The sequence below is a fragment of the Aquarana catesbeiana genome, linkage group LG02, assembly GCF_042186555.1.
Source record: "Aquarana catesbeiana isolate 2022-GZ linkage group LG02, ASM4218655v1, whole genome shotgun sequence".
NCBI classification, from domain to species: Eukaryota; Metazoa; Chordata; class Amphibia; order Anura; family Ranidae; genus Aquarana; species Aquarana catesbeiana.
This window is the reverse complement of record NC_133325.1, coordinates 422,978,324-422,990,742: the sequence shown is the minus strand read 5'-3', so window position 1 is coordinate 422,990,742 and position 12,419 is coordinate 422,978,324. Positions and strand designations below refer to the sequence as shown.

At 42.2% G+C, this 12,419-nt stretch overlaps 1 protein-coding gene across 2 annotated transcripts in view; it reads right to left on the bottom strand.

Moving 5' to 3' along the window:
* NCMAP (non-compact myelin associated protein) overlaps window positions 1-886 on the bottom strand; it is a 111,257-nt gene extending 110,371 nt beyond the window's left edge. Inside the window, exon 1 of one of the 2 annotated variants that reach the window (XM_073615475.1) lies at window positions 364-886. The gene's annotated coding sequence lies outside the window, so the exon portion shown is untranslated. The remainder of the gene's footprint in view (window positions 1-363) is intronic. The other variant, XM_073615473.1, reaches the window with a different exon arrangement.
* Window positions 887-12,419: the final 11,533 nt, after the last annotated feature.

Genomic DNA, 12,419 nt, shown 5'->3' with positions numbered 1-12,419 from the left:
CTAATGTAAATTTTAATATTTAGAAATATTTAAAAAAATTGTATATTACTTTTTAGTTCTAAACACTAGGGTAATCTAGACATTACTAAAGCCTGGGCAAATTTCCTTAACAAGGTTCGTAATTTTAGAAAATAATCAATTGACTTTAACAGGACAGTAAAAGCTTTTATCGTACAGCAGAAAAGTGCTGTAACAAAAAACAACAATCACTACATTCCCCTTAGAAAAAGTCTAAGAGAGAACATTAGAACTTGGAAATATTCAATAAATATGCTTGATTAACTTCAGTTAAATGCTAATTTCTTGTGTAATGAAGTTAAAGGCCACCAAAAACTGTAACACAGCATGAATAAGGTTACTCACCTCCACTTCCAGCAAGCAGGCGTATTGGTCTTCTTCGCCCTTTGAGTAGAGAGGTTTTTTTTTTTCTCCTTAGATCAATACCACCTCTTCCTTTTCACCATGATGGTGCCCTGATTTCAAGCCTTAAGGAGTACAGTGATGACAGTCTCTCAATTTCAGTAGAAAATATACTAAATCCCCTTTCACAAGAGTTTGCTAGAACGCCATAATGAAGCTATAATGTGATCCTGTTTTTCAGGCTCAACCACTCCCTGTTCAGGTGTACTGTGACTTTTTTTTTTTTTTTTGCTGTTTATTAATCTCTCTCTCCTCCTCCTTCACTTCTGTCCAGTGTGTATTCTGTAAATCAGTAGTTGCAGACAGACGGCTGATTCTACTCCCACCTCCCTCTGGGTAATTGCCATGAACCACAGACCCACCCCATGTCGCTTACAGTATCACTGCTCAACTGTCATGGTTTTATTCAACTTTCTGCAGTTTACTTGCTCCGCAGTCCACCGTCTATGCCTTTTAAACACTAAAATCCTCAGTTACTATAAAAGGTGGAACTATAAAAAGATTCTTTGATCCCTTAAAACTAATATGAATGGCATATTTCTATACATAATACCAGATCAGTAGCTGAACAAGGTCTATGTTATCTCTGAATTCCAAATGAAAGCTCCTTTATCAAGATTACAAACATAAAAAAGCAACTGTCACTTGTCAAGCAAGATCACAGCGCTGTACAGGAAAATGAAACCGTGAAGAAAATGCTTTTCATTCTTACATTTTTGCTGCTGTTGCTAGGAAATCAGCCGTAGAAAATCATCAGGTTTAGTGCTCTGATGTTAAAAGAAAACCTGCAATGAATGAAATACAGAGGCTGTCATTGTTCTCTGTCTGAAAATGCTACTTGCCTGGCTTTAATATTTTGAAGGCTTCAACCTGGGACAAGTATGTAGATTAGAGGTTCTATAGTAAAGGTCCTAACCTGGGACAAGTATGTAAATCAGGGGTTCTATAGTAAAGGCTCTAAACTGGGACAAGTATGTAGATCAGGGGTTCTATAGTAAAGGACCTAATCTAGGACAAGTATGTAGATTAGGGGTTCTATAGGCTCTAACCTGGGACAAGTATGTAGATCAGGGGTTCTATAGGCTCTAACCTAGGACAAGTATGTAGATCAGGGGTTCTATAGTAAAGGACCTAACCTGGGACAAGTATGTAGATCAGGGGTTCTATAGTAAAGGCTCTAACTTGGGACAGGTATGTAGATCAGGGGTTCTAAAGTAAAGGCTCTAACCTGGGACAAGTATATAGATGATGGGTTCTATAGTAAAGGACCTAACTTGGGACAAGTATGTAGATCAGGGCTTCTATAGTAAAGGCTCTAACCTGGGACAAGTAAGTAGATCGGGGTTCTATAGTAAAGGCTCTAACCTTGGACAAGTATGTAGATAAGGGGTTCTATAGTAAAGGACTTAACCTGGGACAAGTATGTAGATCAGGGGTTCTATAGTAAAGGCTCTAACTTGGGACAGGTATGTAGATCAGGGGTTCTAAAGTAAAGGCTCTAACCTGGGACAAGTATATAGATGATGGGTTCTATAGTAAAGGACCTAACTTGGGACAAGTATGTAGATCAGGGGTTCTATAGTAAAGGCTCTAACCTGGGACAAGTAAGTAGATCGGGGTTCTATAGTAAAGGCTCTAACCTGGGACAAGTATGTAAATCAGGGGTTCTAAAGTAAAGGCTCTAACCTGGGACAAGTATGTAAATCAGGGGTTCTAAAGTAAAGGCTCTAACCTGGGACAAGTATGTAGATCAGGGGTTCTATAGTAAAGGCTCTAACCTGGGACAAGTATATAGATGAAGGGTTCTGTAGTAAAGGCTCTAACCTGGGACAAGTATGTAAATCAGGGGTTCTATAGTAAAGGCTCTAACCTGGGACAAGTATGTAGATCAGGGGTTCTATAGTAAAGGCTCTAACCTGGGACAAGTATATAGATGAAGGGTTCTGTAGTAAAGGCTCTAACCTGGGACAAGTATGTAAATCAGGGGTTCTATAGTAAAGGCTCTAACCTGGGACAAGTATGTAGATCAGGGGTTCTATAGTAAAGGCTCTAACCTGGGACAAGTATGTAGATCAGGGGTTCTATAGTAAAGGCTCTAACCTGGGACAAGTATATAGATGAAGGGTTCTGTAGTAAAGGCTCTAACCTGGGACAAGTATGTAGATCAGGGGTTCTATAGTAAAGGCTCTAACCTGGGACAAGTATGTAGATCAGGGGTTCTATAGTAAAGGCTCTAACCTGGGACAATATGTGAATCTGGGGTTCTATAGTAAAGGCTCTAACCTGGGACAAGTATGTAGGTCAGGGGTTAAATAGAGTAATCTTGCTCTCATTAACTCGCACTAGGACAATTTCATAAACCCTTAGCTGCTGTATCAAAAATAGCCTAGAGTGTCCAAATTATTAATGAATACACAGCACTGTGCAAAAGTTTTAGGCAGGTGTTAAGAAATTCTGTAAAGTAAGAATGCTTTTAAAAATATATCTGTTGTTTATTTTTATCAATTTACAAAATGCAAAGTGAGCGATCCGAAGAAAAAGTTTTAAATCAAATCAATATTTTGTGTGACTACCCTTTGGCTTCAAGCCAGCATCGGCTCTTGCACTTGCACACTTTGTACACTTGCACAAAGTCAGGGATTTTGTATGATTAGAGTAGAGTCAGGTGTATGATTAATCAATTATACCAAGCAGGTGCTAGCGATCATCCATTTCATATGTGGATTGAAACACAGTCATTAACTGAAACAGAACCAGCTCTGTAGGAGGCTGAAAATTGGGAAAGGAACAGCCAAACTCTGTCTTCTACAACCTCACTTTAGTAGTAGTTTCGTGTTTCATGTAACAGGTCATTCACCATGGCAAGACTGAGCACAGCAACAAGACACAAGGTAGATATACTGCAGCAGTAAGGTCTCTTACAGGCAAAGATTTTAAAGCAGACTGGGGTTTCAAGATGTGCTGTTCAAGCTCTTTTGAAGAAGCACAAAGAAATCGGCAACATGAAAACAGAGGAACTGGGGTACAGAAAAATGTCAGCAGGTGCTCTGGACTGATGAGTCAAAATTTTATATATGTGGCTGCTGTAGCAGTAGGCAATTTGTTCACTGAAGGTCTGGAGAGCGATACAATGATGAGTGTCTGCAGGCAACAGTGAAGCATGGTGGAGGTTCCCTGCAATTTTGGGGCATTTCTGCAAATGGATTTGGAAATTTGGTCAGGATCAATGGGGTCCTCAATGCTGAATCGTGAATGGGCTCAGGTAATTGTCAGGTAAGTGCGTAGGGGGATTCTGTTGCACAGAAGGTTTTTTACCTCAATGCATACAATGCATTGAGGTAAAAAACCTTTAGGCCTTAGAACCACTTTAAGGAGTGATGTGAACCATAAATGGAATTAATCCCTGGGGGTAAAAGCTCATTTTGACCTGCTTCTCTGCCAGAAAGGGGTCATGAAGGTCTGGCAAGTTTTCAGGTGTGCAGGTAGAGAATCACATCAAACCAATCTTGAAATTCAGGCACCTCAGATCTTAAGCCAAAACATTTTTTTCCATTTTGGATAGAGCATGGAAGGGTTAAAACCCCTGTCAGTTAGGGAAATTGCCTCTTAGATAGTTGTCACCAGAACAAGACACTACTGGAAGATTTTTTTTCTATTTCTGTTCTGGTGACAGGTCAATATGTTCGACTTTTCCCCTATTTTTAGTCCTAGCAACAGTGGTCACCAGGACAAATAGAGGAAGTGAATCTCCCTAATGGAGACACAGGCAGCAATGAAAATCCTGACAGGGGTTGTAAACAAAGCTAAACAAAGTTCTGCTTTAAGATACACTTTGGAGTATGTATGATCCTAACAGTGAAGTTCTCTTATTTGCTTCCTTTTGGACTGCTTAGTATCAACCAAAGTGTTTTGTTATATTTGTTTTACAGATGCAAAAAATTCCTGTTGATCCTGACAGAAACCTTGTCAGCTGTTAAGTACCTGTGCTCACATGTCTATGCACACGGAAGGGTTATGGAGGAGGGGGAAGAGGTGAGGAAAGCACTGTGTTCTTTGTAATGCATCAGAAATGAAATAGGCAGGGCTGACACCACCTGCTTAGGAATTCAGAGAGGGAGTTAGGAGCACACTATATTTCTGGCACAATCAGCTGCAGGCATTGTACAGGTATTTGTTCAGCTCGCAAGATGAACAAAAGAAAACAATTAGTATATGGCCAGCTTTATGCCCTGTACACACGGTCGGACATTGATCAGACATTCCAACAACAAAATTCATGGATTTTTTCCGACGGATGTTGGCTCAAACTTGTCTTTCATACACACGGTTGCACAAAGTTGTCGGAAAATCTGATCGTTCTGAACGCGGTGACGTAAAACTCGTACGTCGGGATTATAAACGGGGCAGTAGCCAATAGCTTTCATCTCTTTATTTATTCTGAGCATGCGTGGCACTTTGTGTGTCGGATTAGTGTACACACGATCAGAATTTAAACGATCGGATTTTGTTGTCGGAAAATTTTATATCCTGCTCTCAAACTTTGTGTGTCGGAAATTCCGACGGAAAAAGTCAGATGAAGCCTACACACGGTCGGAATTTCTGACAACACAATCCAATCGCACTTTTTCCGTCAGAAAATCCGACTGTGTGTACAGGGCATATGTCTGTGCACAGGGGAACAGATATTTCAGGACAAGTTTTGCTATTTCTGCCAGTTCAATAAAATATACACATAATGATTTTATTGAATATATGACTGAGTTAAATGATACCTTAATATCTGCCCAGAGTTTAGCCTTTTGCCTTGTTTATTAATCTTATCAGAAAACCTCTGCATGTCCAAGTGTTGATAGATGCTTTTGAAAAGAACAGGATGGAAAAAGTCCTGATAAAAATTAATGTTGAAAAAGTCTATGTAAACTTTCCAGTATGTGCTATAAATATGAACAAGTGTGATAATGTTCAAGCAAAAAATAAAGCTTTTGGGCATTTTTTAATGTATTTAGTTTGAAATATTCCTGTAATGTTTCACATTCTCGGTTAAAGATATTCCATCATAAACTCTGTGCACGTCGTCTCTAGTCTCTTTTAATGAATGATGACAGATTTGTCTATATATGTGATATATGTAATAAAATCTGTGCCTATCCATGTGAAAAAAAAAGAACAATGTCCAATCAGTTTGCAGGAAAATTGAACCTCAATGCTTGTTTCTTCATTCCCGAACCAACTGTTTATTGCTGACTTGCACACGCTGCTGCCAAAAATGCGATATTACTGGATGTGGTGTGCCTGTTGAGCAAGAAACATTTTTTTTTTAAAGGAAACCTTTACTGAGAGAAAGAAGCTGACAATTCCTGGCACCTTTCAAAAATGCTAGTTACCTGGCTGTTATGCTGACTGCACAGTACTTCTTCTATTATTCTATATATCGGATGTAGTTCTCTATACTGTATGTATGAACTGAACAGTATCACTTCTATTGTCCTATACACAGGGTTTGATTCTCGCTATATGTTCTCATTATGTATGTATGGATGCTGCACAATGTTACTTCTCTTGTTCTATATCCCAGGTGTAATTCTCAGTATCTGTTCTTTTTCTGTATGTATGCATCCTGCACAGTATCACTTCTCTTGTCCTATACACAGGGTTTGAGTCTCACTATATATTCCCATTATGTATGCTGCACAGTACTACTTCTCCTATTCTATATGCTGGGTGTAATTCTCAGTATCTGTTCTTTTTCTGTATGTATGCATCCTGCACAGTATCACTTCTCTTGCCCTGTTTGTAGGTTGTAATTCTTAATATCTGTTGCAATTTGGTATGCATAGATGCTGCACAGTACTACGTACATTTTGTAGCTATGGACATTGCACTATTTGACTTTCCTAGTCTTGTATGCTGGATGTAATTCTCATTATTCAGTATGCTCTTATGAGGTGGACACTGTACAGTAGCACTTCTCTTCTCCTATATGCTGAGTGTAATTTGATGTATCTGTTTGTAGCGCTACCCCCTGTAGTAGCAGCTGGTGAATAAGGGATCTCCCACCCTGCACAGCCAGGCACACATCATTTTCCACAGCACTCTTGAGTCAAGAAACACTCCTTGCAGCTTTTTTAAATGTATTTTTATCAGGGGTATTGAACTTGAATGGGGATAGGGGTATTGTGGGATGCCCACTTGACTTTACCAGAACTCTTTAGGGACAACTTCTTCTGTATGGACTATTTACACACTTCTCAGCTCCTCCAGCACAACACTTGCCTGCAGCTGGCACACTGTTAGGTGATCTGACAATAGGGTTCAGCAGTGGCGTCCAGAGGGGGGCTGGAGCCCAAATGGGTTCCCCGAAAAGCCCTGGGTCTCAGGCATGCACCGTTGTATTGTTAGCCCCGAGTGGGGACCGATCTGATCCCGAGAGCCGCCGAGTGCGGCCGAGTGACATAGCAGGTCCCGCCTTCTGGAGCCTTGCAGCGCCTATGATGGACATTCCACTGGTCCAGTGCGGGGACCACGGGACATGTGACGTCCACAATAGGCGTCCATCACTACCGTCAGTGTATGTTTGCCAGGTAGGTAGGTCAGTGTATGTCTGTCAGGTAGGTAGGTCAGTGTATGTCAGGTAGGTCAGTGTATGTATGTCAGGTAGGTCAGTGTATATATGTCAGTGGCCATTGCTACTGCAGTGATGCTCACTCCCTTCCTGTGTCAAGTGGCTAGCCTGATGCATAGTAACCACAGGGGTTACTTGGGTAGTACGGACAGCATTCACATAGTTGCCAACAGTCCCGAATTGCCCAGGACATTCACGGAAATCAGACCAATGTCCAGGTCTGAGCCTGTCCCAGGCAGAATCCTGAAAATTAGGCTCTGTCACGGACATCGGGAGTTTGGCACGGACACAGTTATCACAGCCAGTAGCTTCGCAATGGCCACCAATGGCATAGCTACAGGGCTGCCATGCGGCCCCCCGTCACACTAACTCACGTCCACCATACGGCTCCTTTCAGTCTCTATTCTGGTCCCGGCTCAGCTTGTGATTAGTCAGATCGGTTGAGGAGGGGCTTGGTTTCTGCTATGCCTCATGAAGCTGCAGGCCAGCTCCCTTCCGCACAGCTTATCTCTGGGTTATTGAAGATAAGGTGGTGAACAGGGAGAGACACCTGAGGCAGGCACCACAGCCGTGGTGAATCCTCCTATAGAAACCTGTCTGCTGACTGTCCTGCGCCGAGCCTGACTCATCAGTGTCTCTGCCATGTACTCAGCAACTTCTGTGTGCCTGTCCATCCACGGTCCTGTCCCAGTGTCTTCCCTCCTAGCAACCTTTGCTCCGACTCCCAATACACATGTTCAGACGGACCGGAAGAGCCCAGTTCTGATCCTAACCCCCCCTTCACCAGCCCTATTTACTCCCCCTATTTTACATCCCCCTAACTCTGTTCAACCCCCTCCTTTCCATCCCCTAAGCTCTGCTCACCCCTCTCTTCTCCATCCCTCCAAATCTGTTCACCCCTCCTTTTCTCCATCCCCCAACTCTGCTCATCCCCCCTCTTCACTCCCTCAACCCTGCTCATACCCCCCTTCTCCATCTCCCCAACTCTGCTTACCCCCCTCTTCTCCACCCCCCCAACTCTGCTCACTGCCTTCTTCTTCATCCCCCTAACTCTGTTCACCCCTCTCTTCTCCATCTCCCCCAACTCTGCTCACTCCCTTCTTCTTCATCCCCCTAACTCTGTTCACCCCTCTCTTCTCCATCTCCCCCAACTCTGCTCACCCCCCTTCTCATTCCCCCGACTCTGTTCACCCCCTCTTCTCCATCCCCGCAACTCTGCTCACCCCCCCTCTTCTCCATCCCCTAACTCTGTTCCTCTCCCTCTTCTCCATCCCCCCAACTCAGTTCACCCCCCCTTTTTCTCCATCTCCCCCATTTTTGCTCACCCTCCTTCTCCAGCCCCCCAACTCTGTTCACCCCCCTCTTCTCAATCCCCCCAACTCTGCTCACCCCCTCTTCTCCATTACCCCCAACTCTGTTCACCCCCTCTTCTCCATCCCCCCAACTGTTTACCCCCCTTTTCTCCACCCCCCAACTCCGTTCACCCCCCTATTTTTCATCCCCCCAACTCCATTCAACCCCTCTTCTCCATCCCCTAATTCTGCTCACCCCCTCTTCTCCATCCCCACAACTCTGTTCACCCCCCTCTTCTCCATTCCCCAACTCTGTTTACCCCCCCTCTTCTCCATTCCCCAACTCTGTTCACCCCTTTCTCCATCCCCCAACTCCATTCACCCCCCCTTCTCCATCTCCCCAACTCTGCTCACCCCTCTATTCTCCATCCTCCCCAACTCTGTTCACCCCCTCTTCCCCACCCCACCAATTTTGTTCACTCCCTCTTCTTTATCCCCCCCAATTCCGCTAACCCCCTTATCCCCAACCCTGTTCACCCCCTCTTCATCATTCCCCCAATGCTGCTAACCCCCCCTTCTCCACCCCCCAACTCCGTTCACCCTCTCTTCTCCATCCCCTCCAAATCGGTTCATCCCCTCTTCTCCATCCCCCAACTCTGTACACCCCCTTTTCTCCATTCCCCAACTCTGTTCACCCTCCTTTCTCCATCCCCCAACTCCGTTCACCCCCTTCTCCCCCTTTCTCCATCCCCCAATTCCGTTCACCCGCCTTCTCCTTCTCCCCAACTCTGCTCAACCCTCTCTTCTCCATCCTCCCCAACTCTGTTCACCCCCCCTCTTCTCCACCCCCCCAACTCTTCTCACCACCTCTTCTCCATCCCCCAAACTCAGTTCAACCCCCAAACTCCTATAAACCCGATTTTCACTCCTTCTAGACCATGCCTACAAATGAATGCCCTGCCCCTAATTAAAATAATACTCCGCCTACAGAAAAAAAAGTGTCCCTAAAAATTTTTTGAGAATGTTGGCAACTATGCATTCATTGAATGCTATGCATTTTTTGATGTGAATGCAAAATATCCTCTGATTGGATTAGGTGGAGATTATAATATCATGAGAAAATGCAAAGCGCTCTGTGAATGGCATCAGTGCGATTGCACAACCCCCTGTGGTTACTATGCAGCAGAGCAGCCGCTCAACATGGGATCTGGAAGACAGTGAGGATTACTGTAGTAGCAGTGACTACTACAGAGATTCTCTGCTTCCAAACATGGATTGGCTAGGTATGAAATGGGCATATTTACAAGCTGGACCAATGTAACTATGTAAAAAAATTCATACCGAGGGCAGGAGGCGGAGCCTAGCGGAGCAGACATGCATTGTTAGAGCTCCACACCGCTGAGGAGAGAAGAGAAGGACAAAGCGGAGCCTGCAGGCTCAAAAGGTATCCATTTGAACCTTTTTGCCCCAGGGAACAAACTGTGAAAGTTTGGGCAGGAAATATGGTACTGGGAGGAAACCGTGGCAGAAATAAAAATCACCTCACAAAGAGCTCACAGGCACTCACTGCAGCTGAAGCAGCTCCAGTCACCTCACAAGATACAGCATCAGGGCGCTCTCACAGACAGAAAATGTCACAGCAAGACTCTCCATTTGAGTCAGATACAGAACAAATCCTCTCACAAACTTCTCCACAAGCCTCCTCAGTATCCCCAGTAATATTATTACAATTTGAAAAGATGCTTCATAAGGCTTTAAAACAAACCTCAGACCAAATAACAAAAAGCCTAACCAAAGGAATAAGAGAGCTGGGAAACCGCACCGCAGCTTTAGAAATAAAAATGGATGAAATTGATATTACAACCCAAGAAAATATAACAGAATTGGAACAATTAAAAAAAGAGAATTTAATACTTCAAACTAAGCTCGAAGATTACGAAAATAGAGCCAGACGTTCAAACTTACGCATAAGGGGAATACCTGAAACTGTGACAGACCTGCAATCTACTATTACTGCTCTATTACAAGAACTAAAACCAGATATCCCTATTGAACGTTTAGAACTGGACAGAGTACACAGAGCCCTCACAGCCAAAAAGAAAGATGGACCCCCACATGATATAATCACAAAATTTCATTATTACAGAACGAAAGAACAAATACTAATTGCTGCAAGAGAAAAAAAGGAACTTAATTTTCAAGGACACAATTATCAAATTTTTGCTGACCTATCCCAACTTACTATTACTAAAAGACGATCCATGAAACCCCAACTAATGGAACTGCAACGCCACAACATTATGTATCAATGGGGCTTCCCCTTTTCAGTCAGATTTAACTACCAAGGTACAATTTACAGAAGCAGATCAGCAGATGAACTACAACAAACCCTTTTAAAATTAAATCTGACAGAACCCACAAGCAGCAACACTCCCACACGCAGAAGAATGGCATCTTCACCTTCAGGCAGCACCCAGAAAATTTCAGAACAAAATGGGAATCATCATTCTCACAAAAGAGGCCGTTATGCCACATCATCCATGGACCAAGAAGATTCAATGGACTGACATCCTAATTCCTGATATCTCTTCATTTATTATACTAAGAGATGGTTCTCTATAAAAAACCTATATTTATAACTGAATGTAACTGCATTCTGATAGTCACACACTGTGTGGGATCATGTTACATTCCAGTTATATTTCTTATTACTTCTGATTCATATAGCCTTAGAATATATAAGTGAAATAAGGAAATTCTTGTTCAGTTATATATTATCAGGTAATAACAATAGATTTATTACTTTTTAGGACAAATATGTTCAATAATCCAGAAGTAATGGAAGCTTTTTCTTTCTTTTCTTAAAACAAATATATTATTACCTAACTAGTTCCTAGAATTATGTTTTTGTTTATTCTAATCTGAAGCAATACAACCTCAATTTTATGAGTTAACATATCTAAACAGTTACGTATGAATAAAATATGTAATTGTTTACTCTAAAAGGGTTAAAATCCCAAAATAATTCAAACTATCTTCATCAATACCAAAGTTATTAACAGTACCTTTCTAACTGAATTATTTAGCCTAGGGCAAGACTAACCATATACAACCACCCTGGAATAAATAATTTCAACAAACTATATTCTGCACTCCAATTAATGAAACATCATTTTGATGTCTTTTGACATAGCACTTCTCTCCTGTAAGCGGAAGATCCGTGTACCCCCATTAGCCCTCCTCATTCTCCCAACCATATTATGTGGGAGTGTGACGAAGGCACTTATTCCCCTGAGAGAGATATTTATTCTCTTTCACGGGTAAATTGTGATTACTTGCAAAAAATAATTTATACAATGTATCATCTAATCTCGTATGTTTTTTGTTTACTCTTTACTCCAGAATTCACTGGTTTCTTTTCTATCTATTCATCTCTTCAGTCCACACAGGTTGATCTGCGCAGTCAGCTCTGCATAACAAAAAGTAAGTCAAAACTATTTGATCTATTGCCATGGCACCACTGAATATACTTTCCCTGAATGTTCAGGGAATAAATGTCCCTCAAAAAAGGACCAAAGCCTTCCGTACTTTCCATAACAAGAAGGCTCACATAGTATGCCTCCAAGAAACACACTTCACCAAAGATTCTACTCCAAAATATATTTCTCCTTTTTATCAACAAATTTACACGGCTTCTGCCTGTACCAAGCAAAGGGGAACTCTAATTGCATTTCACCGATCCACACCATTCACCTTATCATCAGAAATTAAAGACCCAGAAGGTAGATACCTGATACTCATGGGTTATATAATGGATACAGCAATCACGGTGATTTCCTACTACGCTCCTAACAAACAACCTACACCATTCCTCTCACATATATTACAAGTGATTAATACACACAAAATAGGAACAGTGATAATGTGTGGGGATTCGAACCAGGTCCTCCTCCCATTTCTAGATAAATCACCTTTTACACCATCCAAAATAACCTCTAGATTACCTTTTTCTCAACTTCTTTCCAAATACAATCTGGTAGATTCATGGAGAGAAAGTAACCCAATGAAAAAGAAATTCACTTATT